We start from the raw sequence: 16,493 nt of genomic DNA, 5'->3' as shown, positions 1-16,493 counted from the left end.
AATTCCCTCACTTAAATATGACAGATGTTCATACCTCTTCTACCCAGAAGCAGTAAAAACCCCCTGTGGTTATTCTGACTGCCCTGCTAAATGAATGGTGAGTTAAGAGTACTAATAAAACACAGTGATGTGAGTTGCCACTGCCAGCACCTGCAAGTTCTCTGGTACCCACTTCTGGCTTCACAAGTTACAGCTGAGTGCAAAACATTTTAGCACCATGAATAGTCTTTTGCCCTCCTCATGGTTCTCCTCTCTTTCCCAGGCCTTTTCCATTGACTAGTCCCAGTTTAATTGGACCGCTTTGCTCTAAGTCTGTGGAAGCCACTGAGGTGGCATTACTGGCCCACTGTAAAGAGAATCACAGCACCTTTACACAGCCAAACTTGCCTATGGTAGGTTTGAGGCAGCCAGGGTTTCTGTTCATAAAGCTGCTCCAGCCTAACTAAGCCTGAGAAATCCTACATTGAAGGTTAAATCAGTCCACCATCAGGTTTCAGGCAATCCTGTGTATGTACAGCCAACAGGTTTGTTCTGATATAATAGAACCAGCTCCCCACAACCATAGGAAAAAAAGAAAAATGAACATACATTTTCATGCCACTATAACTAAAATGAAAAATAATTTCAAAGAAAAATCCATGTCACGTTATGGACAGAAACAAACAAGATGCCACAAAACAGCTTGTGAAATTTTGACACAAAGCTATAAATGTAGAGCACATCAGCTGCGCTGCAGTAGTGGATGGTGTGTAGGCTCTCACCCTGGTAGACGTTAGGTAGTTTTTCCTACTTCCACTGTCTTTCACCTCTCCAGGGTAAAACAGACAAACAAGCTGCCTAAAGACCCTGAAAAACCAATTTCTCTTTAACCATCATAAGAAATAGAGAGCCATGCAAAGAGATGCTTGTATGCCTTTCACCAAGTAGTTTTCCTTAACTTTCACTAATATTCTGTATGTGATCCTGACATGAAACGATTTTTCAAGAAAGACAGAAAGCCCATTTCAAACATTTTTAGGAGAGGACAGCCTTTTTCAGAGTTTCTCATTCCATTTTCTACAGATCTTAAAAATGGTAAAGTCACAGTTAAAAGATATGTGCTTTGTAGAATGATAGAATCATTTAGGTTGGAAAAGACCTTTAAGATCATCAAATCCAACCATTAACCCAGCACTGCCAAGTCCACCACTAAACCGTGTCCTTAAGCACCACACCAACATGTCTTTCAAGTATCTTGAGGGATGGTGACTCCACCACTTCTCTGGGCAACCTGTTCTTCCACTCCTGTGTCTGGACTGTTACAAATTTTGTCTAAGCATAGGACTAGATTTAACAGAAAAGATCACTTACAAGGCTGTTTATACTTGGGTCAAAATCAGTTTTTGCACTAAGTTAAACTGCAAAGATTAAATACACTCCCAAGGCCTCAGCATCCTATGGCACTAGGTTGTAGAAGACTTTCTATTCACATCAAAGAATTTTGAATAGGGCTGTTAAAACTCATTCCTGCTCACAGTCAGTTACAGGTAGAAAACCTGAGCTATGCACCTCGTTCTGCAAGTAAGCATCCATAGATGGTAATAGCAGAAATAATTTTACATCCTCATTAAGTATCTCAAGGTGCATTGTCACTTAAAAACAAGACCCCCAGTGCATGCCAAGTAAATAGTGGCAACACGAAAAGTTTAATAGGTAATGCTGCTGACGATTTAATGTCTGCTCTGGACTGGGGACGGATGTTCTTGATGTTGCCAAAGTCCCCTAGACAACAGGACTACAAGCTTCTTGCCTCCTCTAGACACTGGCATGATGTAGATGTTTAATAACAAGGATCACATACCTGGTGCACACAGCACTCATTCATCTATGTCCCATATACTAAAAAATATTTTCTGCACTAATTTGCAAGGACAGCTGTTAATCTGCCATCCCTTACAAACCTCAGCAAAATCCACTTCGCTTTGAGTCAGGCATCCTTCAGAAACTATTTGTCCCCTTTGCATTGGGATTGAAAGGGACATACAGAGGGAAAAGATGAGACAGAAATACTGGAAGTATAGTAGGGCTTGGGTAAAACTTCAGAAATCCTGTAAGGATGTGAAAGAAGCCACAAGTCCTGCACTAAGGAGAACAACTGGTAATTAGAACCTTGATACAGCAAGTCATTTGAGTTTATTTAAATAGGTACTTAAAGATAAACGAAAAGCATTTTGCTCAAACATTTTGAGGAATATGATCCTTAAGGAAGATTAACAAGTATTTAATAACACTTGTGTTATGAAATGTCATTATAATCAAGCAGTAAATCAATAGTACGGTAGCACATGCTGCAGATCACAAGGGCTGTATTTTGCGGAACAAAAGAAAGGACAACCTCCTCACCTTTTATGACAGTGATATGTGTTATATATACACCTACACCTTTCTCACAGTGACATTTTTGGTACCTCTAATCACCCGTGAGGCCATCTGTCTACACAGTAAGGGGTATATGGAAAGGGAGAGCAATTTTTTGCTTCAAATTACACAACCTTCCAAGCAGGTTAAAGGCAGGACCCATCATTTCTGAACGGCTGCCTACACTAGTGTGCTTTCTTGTTTTACATTACAGCTGCCCTGACTCCTGTCCTTGCAGCAGCAGCATTCAGACCTGGCTCAAGGCTGTTTGGAGTGCTCAGGGGTCAGATGAGCCAGAGATGCTCCCCCAGCTCAGAGCTGCAAGGGGCCAGCTGTGCCCGTGCCAAAGCACCAGAGGGGGGATGCCCAGCCAGGGACAGTGGATGTGGGTGAGGGCAGAAATACAGGAGCAGAGATTTAGCCTAAACTAGAGCTGTCGGAGCTACATCCTGGTGAGTGAGATAATATGTGCATTCTCCTGCCTGGCTCAGACTGAATTAGCACATCTGGGGCCCACATTTACCACCACTTTGGAGCACCTTTACCATTAACACTAAAATCACATCCTGGAGGACATCAGGACTTGAGATGAAGGAGGTGAGAGGGGAAATAAGACACATTGCCTCCCCCCTCACCTTGTTCCTTCCTCCTCCCACATGGCTCCGAAACACTTTGCAACTTGAATGCTGTCAATCTCCTTATGGGAGAAATATATTTATAGAATCCCATCACTGTGGTTCAACACTTTCATGGGACCAGATGTCAGAGAACATGAAGCTGATGAAATAAAGCACAGTCCAAGAAAAGGGGTCGAAATTATGTGCTTCCAGCAGTGAGCATTACAGCTTCTCCAACTTCCATGGAGCAGTGCCAGTTTACCTCAATGAGAAGTGGAGTTGGCAAGCAGATACAGATGTAAATAATTAGTATGAGTACGCTGTCCAACCAACAGGTCATCTGTCCTTAACAGGACAGATTTTTCTAGAAAGGGTTAATGTCTTCTCCTTTGAAATACGGCTTGGCAGTTGCAGAAGACATCAGATTTTCTGCCATACTGTTTTATATCAACACACATGAAGCATCCAAGGAAGACCAAGCACGGCTTGAGACTGTAATGAAAGCAATGGTCAGCATTATCACAATAGATTATGTCATTTAGAGATTTCTTAATCATATGGTTGTGTTTAAAAATAGGAGTATGTTCAAAATATCAAGGTATATGCAGATGGAGCAAAAGCACCAAGGTTTCAGACACCTTCCTGGTAATCAACCCACAAGAAACACATGGATCTCAGGTACACATGCGAAACTCACCTGCTTTCAGCTAAAGCCAGCAGCTCAGAAAGATGCCAACGTACATAACTGAAGGATCTGTATAGCCATATTTTGGCACTATGCAGCAAAGCCAAGGAGAATTAGGTTAATTAAAAATTTGTCTGTCATTTCCATTTCCTCTGCATGTCTACAAGACAGTTTATTCTCACCATCTGAAAGAGATTCTCACCATCTGAAAGCGATATTAATTGCTGCTCTTGGTTAGTGAGAATAAACACTACAAGAGATCAAGTTCCCTAGTGAAGCCTTCTTGGTTTTGCTTTTAAACCCAATGGAACAGCTTGAAAGGGCTGCTTTTATCTGCACAGCAGTTGGCTTAGGATGCAAGCCAAGGGTGAAGTCCATTACCACTTGTCCACCAAAGTTCTGTTGACAAACACTAAATCACCATTTGTTGCCTGTTTCCATCAGTCACAGCTCAATGTAGTAAGAAGATTTTGTCCACAGATTAGGTTTAGGTGATTTGCTTCAAATAATCCCCTTTCTTCATCACTTGTGCCAGCACTGCGGCAGTTGAAGCAATCAGAAGCTGGTGGGATCCCAAAACAGGACCTGGCACACAACCTGGAGAGACACAGTATGGAAAGAATGCATATGTTTGCTTTGTCGGTATTTCAACACTGATGCAGCATCATCAATGCTGAGATGAGGCCCAAGAAGACTGTGCTGCTGCACATCTCATGGTATGTGTTGGAGATTGCTTATCTCCTACGAGCACAACACCTTGTAGTAATATGGAGAACACAGTTCGGTGGTGAATTCTTCCCCCATACAAGAGACCACAGAAACGTGGGTGGGTGGTGCAGTCGGTGCCAGCCCAGAGCTGGTATAGTACCCATGACTGGTTTGATGTCAGCACCACTTCCACTGTGTTTGTAGGTGTGTTTTTAAGTCCTAGGTGCTTAGCCTTGTACAGCCTGAGAGTGTCTGTGATGTCAATGTTTCCCCTTTGCCAACATCACTCTTTTCCAGGCCTCCAGAGCAACTACAGCAAAAAACCAGTAACGTGTTTCAGCTGGATGGGCAACATCAGCTCCTTCAGCCCTAGGAACATGAGGCCAACAAAACTGGACAGAATCCAAACCAAGGTACAAACGGCCTACTGTCAAACCTCAGTCCGTCTTACAGTGATGCTGTTCTCCATCCTATTCATTGAGGTCTAGGTGGAAACAGTATGGTTGGGGTATGGAATAATACACCCACAGATTTCACTGATTCCTGGCAGAGGGCTGATCCACAGCCCTGTGACCTGCCACAGCAAAAAAAATGTGACAGGAAAAACTAATGTTCACGGCAAAGTGAGATGCTGTAGAGTAAAATACAATTCTTGTAGGCTTCAACCAGCCCAAGGAAGTAATATGTGTGTGCTGATAAAGTATCCAGCACACATCAGGAGAGAGTCTATATACAACAGGCCAAAAAAGTTAGGTTACAGCACTCATGGATCATTGTATTTCACAGAGATTTGAAAATGAACACCCGTATTACGAAACACCTAGCAGCAGGTGATGAAAGAGACTAGACAACCCTTCAGCAGCAGAGGAAAGGTTAGACACACAAAAGAAACAGGGTTGTGCTGCTCATGTGGGAGTGTAAGGAAGCTCCAGCACGCATGCACCTTCAACAGGTCTGCATCTCCTAGAAAGGTTTTGGCAGGACCACAGGTCAGGTGTATATTATTTTGAAAAATGAAGCAACACTACCAAATAGTTAGATGAAGGGCATGAGAAATAAACAAACAATCAAAATATATTTTTTCAAATTTGACTGACACTTGTCTATGAATATAAAAATTCTAAAGTTGGTTGTGCGGTATCTGTTAGCCACTTGAGTTACACATGGTGTGGATGAAATGGATTTCAACAAAGCATAAAGAAAAGGAATTACTGTGGTATTCTTTCAGCCAAAAATTCTAGAAGAGTGGCAGTAATGAATTTCTAAGGAGAGACAGCCTGAGAATACTTCTCAGTTAACAGGTCTTTCTTTTGTCTCTCAACCAGTTATTCACCTGAACACTTTAGTTCTCAAGAGATTTGGAGTGATGCAAAAAACCTACCTCTCTTGCAGCATCTGTTTACAAAAGCTGTACCTGCTGCAGAGACATCACAACAAAACAAATTTGGCTTCAGTGCTAATTTGCTCACCATAAGTGTCACTTGAGACAAAAGCTAGACCTGAAGTAATAGACTGCAATCTCCATAATTGTATCGAAACCAAATACTTCATCAACATGAAGGCTGTGAAAACTGATGAGAAAACACACACAAGTTATAGTATCATCTTTTGGGCATTTCTGGGTGAGTTGAGGTATATGCAGGATCTTCTCATTTTTTGGGGTACCTAGATTACCTTCATTTTGTGTACAGATCCAACGCTAGACTGGTGCTTTACAACTCACCCCTATTTTCTTGTATACATCGCCTTTCTACTACTGTAAAAATATTCATCTGACTTGATGTGGTGGGGAAACAGGACTTTGTACCCAACTCTGACCCACAAGAAATGAACAAGATTTTTGCCACTGACTTAAAGACAGTGGCAACACGCTCTTACTGAGAAATAAAGAGATGTGTCATATTTGGACACCTGTACCTCTGTTACTCTGCCAGTGTAAATTGCTGTAAGTCTCTTGGGTCTATTTCTAATACGAACACTTAAGCCAGCTCTATCAAATGCAAACAATGACAATTAAAAAATCCTAATAAATCCTTAGGCTTTCAAGTAAAAGGAGAGCACATCAGTGATTTGCTAATCAGTGCATGGACTCCCTTGTGAAACTCGTCATGTACACTTGAATTTTCCCCCGAAGTTTTGGCTATGATATGACATGTTGAGAATATGTAATATATATTTACCTCTACACCTTGTAACGGGGCAACTGCCATTATTGGCAGTGCAAGAATCTGATACTAAATCATATCTGTCACTTTGAAAATGTCAGTCTAATACCAGCATGACAGCTCCAACGCACAGCCACCCTTGGAGATACTGTAGCCCTTGTACAGATATTTTGAACATCCCCTTTGGAAACTTCCTCTTCACCTCAAGGCAAACTTGTGTTTATTTATTATTATCTTTAGAGCATCTCAGATAAGTCATGCTTTTTTTTGCCTTTGTCTCCTAGAAAAAATTATACTCAGAGCTATCCCAGTCCACAGAGAAGGTGGCAGTCACCTGAAGGCCAAAAAAGATGTGACATTTCCAGAGTACCTTCCCATAAAGTTTCTGATTGATGAGCACAGTTACTTACATGACTGCAAGGCATGCTGCAACAAAACATATTTTCCCCCTTGACCAGTGAAACATCTGGGCTTACCCCCAGGTGTCTGTAGACACCAGGTCCTACACCCATCAGAGCACTATTATATGCATGGCAAAACTCCAACAAAGAGCACCAGGAGCAAGGTTAAATATCAGTCAGGGAGGTGCAACACCAAATAAAAGGTGAGATCCAGTGAGAGGAGAAAGATTACAGCAGTGAAGGATCCTGGGGTGCTCCTGTTACACACACATCCTGAGAGCTCCTCTGTGCTTTTGGTTTTAATTAGCATTTGTTAACATATGGAGATATTTACCCAGAAGGAAGGTCGGTGGAGCGGTTAACAGAAAGAGCCTCTCTCCCTTTCCCCCATCTCTTTCCCACTGGGGCACAAGGGCCAGATCTCCAGCTGGTATAAATCTGTGGTGCTCTGCTGATTTACACCAGCTGAGCATCTGGCGTCAAGACATTTCCGATTGTTTATAAAAAGAAGAGCAATGTGGTGTGCTACTTATAAATCTCTCTCCGGAGCCAAGGCTGTGGTCCTCACCTGTGTCCTTCTTGGCCGTGTTGCCTCATCCCATGCCATGCCATCACACAGACACAGCCAGGCCCACTCCTGGCTGCTGTCACCTGGAGAAAATAGGCACAGGACCCTATCTCCCATCAAATCTATACAAAATGGAGGTACGAGAGATGACAGAAAAAATCCCTGCCTGTTCCTTCCCTCAACCACACAGGGAGGATTAGTTAGCCAGTGTTTATAAATCACTCTGAAGGGTTCAAGTGTAGGAGTGATTGGTGTCAGCTTCTCAGTATCAGGTTTAACATCTGACAAAGGGTTGCTTTTAATTCCTTTCAATAACAGAGCAAATGGCACCCAGTACCCAGCACCCAGCCTTCAGCTCACAAGGGCAAAGCTTGGCCCTGTGCTGCCATCCCTTACAGTGCAGGAGGCACCGCCTGGTCTTTGACAGATCTTGAGAAGAGGCAACACAGCCCCAGCAGAGAACACCCACTTCCAGCTCAGCCCCAGTGCCCCTCACCTCACGCCCTGCCCAGGCTTGCTCAGCCTTCCAGCCCCTTAATTTAACGCAGAGGGATGTCTTTCCCCCTGAACCTGACGGGGCTGGTGTGCACAGGGGAAGGAGCACTTGGCTTGCCCTCTTCAGTCCTCATCACCTCCCACGGCTCAAGCCATGTACCCACCACAGCCATTTCAGTTCAATTCATGCCTGCAGTTCTCGTTAGCATTTTCCCCAGAGACAAGTAGCAGGAAGGTGGGCCATTCCCTTTGCGTTCGTGCAGGCCACATTTGTGCCTTTGCACCAATGTTCTTCCCAATCTTTGCCCTGTTTTTCCAAAGAAAAAGTTATCCCCTTTACAGCAGCTAAAAAGCATTCTTCAAAATTGTCCAACAATCAGGCTAGTCAGGCTTTTAAACTGACTTGAATTCCTTTTTCTGCCTGTCCTTTATAAGGAAAATCTGAAATTTATACTATCCACATTTTATTTATATTTAAAACTGCATTAGTTTCAAATATAGTTTCAGTGAGAATGAAATTAAAATAAAACTCAATATAATAGAAATCTTTTTGCACTGTGGACACTGTGTTTTGCTGATCCTTCTCCATTCCATATGACAGCAACCACTACCTCTGGAGGGAGGTGGAGAAGGAGAAGAGGAATTGCCACAGGTGAGAGCAACAACAGAAAAATTTACTTGGCCATGATGGAAATAGTTGGTCTGGCTGGTGCCACAGCCAACCGTGGGGCCAGGAGATGGGCCTATGCCACCCATCAGAGTGGGTGGCAGATCTTGCCACAGATAAAGCTGGGAAAGAATGAGTACCTGAACCAGCTTCAGGCATCAATTCCATCTTCTCCAAGGCCATCAGAGGAACTTTGTGGAGATCTGCTGTGTACAGAAAGCCAAGGTATTGCCTTGCCCTCTGGATCCCACAATACTGGGGCAGCTATGCATTGCCAAAGGTGGCATCACAGTGCTATCACTTTATCCATTTTGTTTCCTCAGAGAGGCAAAAAGGTATTTGGCTTTAAAGCAGGCAAGGGTTCAGCCTCAGCCCTGTGTCTCCTGATGTCCTTGGGAGTTTTGCCGCTGGCTTTAACAACCAGGTGGTTGGGGTCACTGTGTGGTGCTTCAGCAGCCCCTCTGGAATTACAGCCCTAGACTGCAATTAGTGCTGATTTATTCTGGGTGACTACAGTTCAACATAGACCAGTACTGGTCTGGCTGCCACAATTCATCCTTGAGATTTGCCAGTAAAGGCAGCAATTCTTTTGATCTTCCTAATAGAGAAAATTGGAGAGCATACAATCAACCTTTTTTTACCCCACTACCATTTGGAAACAACTGCAAGTAGTCTGAGGGGAAGCTCTGCTTGGAGCAGGCTGTTCCTCCAGTCCTCCTGGCCACAAAACAAGAGAAGATCTAAACGTTCCCAACTCCACCCCTGAACATGTCAAACACATGTAGGGAAAAAGACCTTGAAATAAGAGTGAGAGCATTTGCCTGGCACAGAAAGGATGGAGTGATAGGGGAACTCATGGTATCATTTGACTGTAAAGCAACTTGTTTTACATAACTAGCACAGCTCAGTCTAGCAGGCATCAAGGCATGACCCAAATCATTGTCTATGATATAGCACACAGGGGGGTGACAAAAGAGCCCAAACCTGTCTCCAGCTCCTTTGACTTGGAGCTGCTTTTTTGCTGCTCCTCTGGTGCAGCTCAGAGGGGCAATGGCTGAGCTATACTGCACCAGCTCTGGACAAATACAGCAGCAAGTGCTCAGCAGGATAAAAAGAACATAGTCTTCAGGAAACGAGGGATATCCATGTATCCTGTACAAAGGATCCACTGAGATTGTGGTCATTTATTCATGCTCTCTGCATTGTCCTTGTCCTTTGAGGTGTTTTGTGTGTGCCGTTCAACACTCATTCAATTTGCAGACAAGATGCAACTATATGGCAGTAGTCGCTGTAATGACAACTCTCCTAGGCTCAGAGTGAGGGATCACAAGCCCCTTCTGAAGGGGACAGATGGAAACAGAAGCAACCATCCCAAGCAGGGGGTTAGGCAGCAAGGCTTGAACAGAAGTACAGCCACAGGAGTGGGGTGTGAGTTCCTGTGGCAAACTCACAGTAAATCAGTTCTGTCCTCCCACCCTCCAATATGGTCATGCTTATTTAAAAGCAGGGGCATACCAACCATTACATCTGTACAAACACGCCATGGAAAATCAAATTGTAAAGACGTCAGGAATCAAGACCAGACTCTTGGTTGGTTTGTTCGGGTATCAATATCCACTCAAAACAGCCCTGATCGTGGCTGTAATTGGTACAGCAGTGAAGGCTCCCAGGGCAATGGGGAAGGTGAATAGGCCAAGGTAGGCAAAGAGCAAACCCAGTTACTGTGGGATCCCCTACTCCTTCAAGAACAACTTGTGAACTGTTGTGGAGCAGGGCGTAACTAAATTAGTCTGGGGGAAAGAACTGACACACAAACATGTCCTGGTCAGTGTCATTCACTCTGTCATTTCACTTGACATTCATCCTGAAGTTCAAGACAGGAAGCTGCCATAGAAACCATTCAGCTACAAACTCTTCTCTCTTCTCCTGAAAACGTCAAATAACCAGAACATTACTTGCAACCAGAACTCTGCCTGCTGTTCTTCATGAGTCATGCAAAGTATAACACATACTTTTCCCACCAACGGTGATATAAGATTGGTTTGTTTGTTCATTTGCTTCAATATTTAAACATTTATCTTACAGGGAATTCCTTCTTTGGAGGTTAAAATAATGAAAGAGACCAGAATTTTTTTAACAATTCACCTAATGGGGCTCAAATGTTCATGTATCATCTCTATTCTTGAATCTTGCGTGCCAGTTGAACATTATACCTACTATAATACACCCAGTTTTAATGTAAGCATTGGAATTTAGCACACATTTACTCAGAAAAAAAAATATCTCTACATCAAAAAATCTGGGAGATTCTCTTTTAAAAAACTCTGGGAGGAGCCTTCTTTTAATGCTCTGAGTGCCTTCAAGTCATTCACAAGTTAACAAGCACAGAGCATGAATAAACTGAGTAGCTTAAGAGGGGTAGGGGAGCAGAACCCTGCCTTTCTGCATTAGAAGACCATTAAAAAAAACAAACCCAAACCACAAGGCTGCAGGGAATGCAGCAGCACACTTTAGTCCAGGGTCTTCCACTGTCACAGACATGCTAAAAATAAGAGGAAAAATTCTGTTTTGTCTTTTTTCATCCATGCAGAAGGAAATCCATCTCTTATGCATACTATCTGTCTTTACAGTGCATCAAGTATTAGCATGCACAGGCATGAAATACAGTGATAAGATTAATAATAACAACATGTATTTGTTACTACAAATGCATTCTTTTGCAGCAAGACTTCAAGCAACTTAAGCACTTCAGCAAATATTTATGAACATCCTGAACACAATGGGACTTAAGTGCTTTCCCTCACTGGGCCCTCAAGGCATAAATATAAGCTTTGATTTGATCAGGTCCCAATATCAAAAAAATAAGTGAATGCAGAACTCACCAGATCTCACTACACTATAAACAGGAATGCTCTTGAAACTAGCAAAGCTTAAAAGAGAGAAGACAAACTTATTTTTTTACACAGCAGGTAATGAAGTTCTGGAATCTCTCCCTGCTTTGTCTTCTTTCCTGCCCTTCCTGGGATGGAACCAATGCTACTTATTGGTTAATCTTCCCCAAACCTCAGCTATCATCATTCTCCAAAGTAGGAAAACTTATACAGCTGAGGGGAAATCTGTGTTACTAGAGAGAAATTTGGAAAGTCGAGTGACTTCAAGAACTAAAAAAGACAATGAAAAATAGATACAATAATACGTCTTTTCTGCTTTGGATGCAGGGTGAGGAACCTAAAAATAACAACAACAACAAACCCTAAAACCAGTTTGCTCTAGTTATGATAATCCAGGCATAACATTTATATGAGAACATAAAATACAGCACACAGCTGTAAGTAAAACAATATGTGTGTTCCTGAATAATGGGAAAATAGCTTGCCAATAAGGATATATTCTGAGCAAATGAAAGATGACCTGGCATTGACTCTAGAGTAACAACTTGATTACTTATAAAAATAGGAGGTAGGAGAAGAGAAAAAGGGAGAGGAAGCAGTGGTTGGGAAGAGCTTATGTTATGCGGTATTTGATGTATTTACTTTGAAAAGTTTCCTTTTGATGAATAATAAAAACAATGCTGTAACAGCCACCTTCATGCCAAAAAATAAGATTGGCTAGGGATTTTACAGCTAATGTGGCTCTACTCACCCAGATTCTTCATGTCAGAAGGCCACGTTTAAGCTCAGATGGTGAAATTGAAGCAAAAGAGGTTGAATAAAGAATGACTCCAAAGGTGAAGGGAGAGAAGAGCATGTGGCACAGCTCCTTGAAAGAGAGCTTACTGGCTCTGCAGCCTGCAAATTGTTTCCATGCTGGTATGCAGAGCAACACACTGGTGTACCTTGGAAGAAACCCAACACACTTACCAGATAATGCATTTCTTTCTTTCAATATCCAAGGTGAGCACAGTGTTCATAAAAGCACAAGATTGCCAGACTTGTTGGCTGAAGCAATCTGCCACACTTGTAATACATTTACCACCCCAGGCTCTAGGTCCTGGCAGAGCTGCCAGGTATGTGGCAGGGGGAAGAGGGGAGACAACACAACCCCACACGAGGTTATTGCGAAGAAAGATCGTTCTATACACTTACAAAATATTTGGGAGGAGTGTTGTGATGCAGGGCCCTGGAAAAAGCCATAAGTAGTACATTCCCCTGTATCTACCCAAGTGATTATGGCAAGACTACCCCTACCTTCTTTGAGCTCCTCAGCCCTCAGAGATATCAGGGCTAAGGATGGCACACATCAGGGCTCTGTGACTCCCTTGAATTCTTGTCTTTCCATGAGTGCCAAATGGTAATTTCTGGAACTGGTATAAAGCAAGAGAAAGAGGGAAAATCAACTAATTTTACAGTAGTTTTGAGCTTCTCTACAGTTAAAAAAACTTTTGTAGGTTTCTTTTAACCTACAGTTCCGCATGCTGATTTCTCCCCTATGAAATAAGCACCGCTCACATCCTTGTCCTCTTCTCCTCTCCCATATGTGTGACCTTTTTCCTTTGCTGCTTCTCTCCACTTATGGGTCTTCGCCCATCTCTCTCCCTCTCTCTCTCTCCTTGTGGGACACTTCCTAGTTTTTAAATATCATCCTAAAAGTCTTTCTCTCCAGTCATTGAAGAACACAGTATTGAGGTCAATTGCAATACATTTCTGCCTAGCTCAAAAGCTGAGGGGCTTCCTTGAAAAATACTGCAGACAATTGCTTTCATAGCAATGAGGGAGCAAACTTCAGGCCTTGTCCTGACTTCCAGCTAATCCGAGCTTACATGAAAGCTCCCTGTGATACACAAACAAATATTTACTATATGAATTTAAGCAATGTTTCTTGCTTTGCAAAAACAAAGTTAGTGTTTGAGCTAGGCTTTATGTCCAGTGGGTTTCTAATATACGGTGCTTGTTATGGCATCCTGACAGGTTTCTTCTTCATTTTCTCAGCTGGACCTGTTCACAGGAAGCAGGAGGGCCAAGATTTATGTCAGCATTTTGTTGCTTTACATGACTAATTCAACAAAGGTCAAGCAGTGAGAAGCAAAGAATGGAGGAGCAAGTATAGAGGCAACACGGAGAAGTGAACACGATTAATTTTTCCCCTGGAAATACTAGAGAGATTATTGCTTTCCTTGGAGAACACGAGTTTGTTAACAGAGATGTTGCCATCCTTACTGGGATGACTAAAATGTGAAGTGCAACTACTTCATCTTTTATACAGCTCTGTGTCCGCAGAGGGTAAAGCTTTTAGAAAGCAATAAGCCAGCAGAAAGTCATAGTTATTAATCCTGGGTATTTTATCTCTTTTCTCTGGCTACATCTATTAGCCATGCATGTGACTCTTTAAACAACAGCCTTTCTTATGTCCTCTTCTTATGTGCCCCCCTTTGTTCTTTTATTGGTTGAAGCTGTAAATTACCAGGTCAAGAAAATCATTCCCATTTTTATTGCAAGTCTCTATAAATAATAAGTCATACATATGTTAGGAGTAAGAACAAGAAGTAATTATTTGCCAAGGTCTGTCTTTCCTAGCAACGAAAAAGCAGCCATCAGTTGTGTAGGTTTTTTTAATAAAGTGGGTATCATCATGTGCACTGAGCACAGAGAGGCCTCATCACAAAGAAAACAAACGGGAAGGAACCTGTTGGCACCTTGGCTTCAGAGAAGCCATATTTCAGAGGGTTTCTCACCAGTAATTACTGTGGTGTGGGAAAAGAGCTCCAAGTTACATTCATTCTCAAATCGCAATGATCCCTTATCATTCACCTTGATGTTGGGCTTTTTTATTGTTTAATAGGAGGATATGGGATTTCCTTATAATTCATTGCAGAGGTCTACCTGCACTCCCCATTGTAAGAGGGCAGTTGATGAGATAAAACCTTTCATTGTACATCTGAAAGAGCAATGCAACTCAGATTAAAACCTAGACTTTTGTTCCAGTCCCTGTATACACAAGTACATCTCATGGGGGAGACGTGGGCACCAAGAAACATTCAGATGACAACTGCGCTCAGGGGCAGCATCCATCTTCCCAGTGGAGACCACTCTCTTCACTGGTATCTCCTTTGCTTTTTTCCCCCAACAAGTTTGAAAAGGAACCACCCAGTTTTACACACTACTCATCTTCAGGATCTCAAGCAGCATTCTTCTTTCCTGAGCCAGAACCTATTTGCCATTTAGGCTGTGAACCTTTCTCTTTATTCTGCCCGTCGGCCACCTTGAGGGGGATGAGGACCAATGATAACTGCAAAGTTACATCAAAATGGATCTTCATCTTTCCGAGTATAAGTGTCTTTGGTCCTCTATCAGGCGCCATTTCCTGCGCTTCCATGGAATGCTCAGGTCAGCGAGTTTCCATACAGAAACACCCAGCATGTCTCTCCAATATTGCACCGTTGCTTTTTTATTTTTGATTTTTTTTTTTTTGTTAAATTTTACAGCATTTTAGAGCACATACATTGCTGCTACATTGTGGCCAGCTTTTAAATAGTAAGGAAGAAGCTTTTACAATTGCATTTCTGAAAAGGCTCCAATTTATTTCTCATAAAGATCCTTGGGATAAAAAGCAGATTAACATTCAGTAGTAAGTTAAATGAAAAATTGAGGCTGCTCAGAGGGAGATATATTAAAGGCTGATTGGCACAAAAGGGTACTTTCTGGCAAACTTCTTGAAGCACTAAAAGAAAAGGGTCAAAAGTCATCTGCTTAAGTAATGATCTCCAAGGCAAAAATATTGGCTGGCCCAACCCATAACTACAATAGACTATTATATGTATGTTCTATAGGCTGAATGCATCAATTATACTCATCATGTGGCTTCTTGAACATGCTTAACTTGCTATTTCCTTTTATTCAATGTGATAGCACATAAATTAATACAAAGGCATCCATGAGAGTATTTTATACCTTCTCTCCTCTGTTTTAAATTTTGAGGATCAGTGGTTTCACTATGAATAATTTAGAGGGAAAAACTTTCAGAACTGAGGGGGTGGTAGGCCACGTCTGTGTCTGTGAGAGAAGTTCTGTCCACTAACCAAATTTATGCAGGATGGGAAACAGCTTTGCCAATCAATAGAGCATCATAATTCGCCTCCTAACAGGAAATGAGGACTTAGTGCAATACTGCACTTTTAATTTTAATGCAATTTAAAAGAAAAAACCACCCAGTACCAGATGCTCATCAGAAGACCATTAAATGTTATTACTATATGCTGTTTCCCTTAGGAACTCTAATGGTTAAAAACCAACAATAAGAAGCAGTCTTTTCCCTTTTACAGTGAATCTCTTCAGCTGCCGTTCAGTTGAGAGGTCTGGCAGGTCACAAGACTCATCACAAGTTTGATTATTTCTCAAAAGGCAAGCTGAGATGAGGATAATTGCTGTGTTTTTATGGACCTTCTCACCACCAAGGCACTCATGCTCTCCTTCCTTCAGCCTGATGAAAACCGGCTCAAACTCAGCTTTGTGTCCTCTCTGCTTTTTTCACTGTCCTTTCCCAGGTACATGTTCTGTTTCATTTCTCATGAAGGACTGAGCACTGGCCCATTCACATGCATGTGGCTTTCAGCAAGAAAGCAACGGCCTCAGAGGATGGATGGATGTGTGGATGGATGGATGGATGGATGGGTGGGTGGATGGATAGACGGACGGATAAATGGGTGAACCTCCAAGGAGGGCTCCTGCACAAGCAGCCCTACTTGACTGCCACCCCTCTCCTCCTTCCCCATTAGATCACAGCAGAAGGAGCATTCCCTTCCACCACTCAGCTCCCCCGGCATGGAGTCAATGCTGGAAAATTGGTTGTGACTA

This window comes from Corapipo altera, unplaced genomic scaffold, assembly GCF_003945725.1.
Source record: "Corapipo altera isolate COAL_440 unplaced genomic scaffold, ASM394572v1 60, whole genome shotgun sequence".
NCBI classification, from domain to species: Eukaryota; Metazoa; Chordata; class Aves; order Passeriformes; family Pipridae; genus Corapipo; species Corapipo altera.
Note: the sequence above shows the minus strand (reverse complement) of the source record.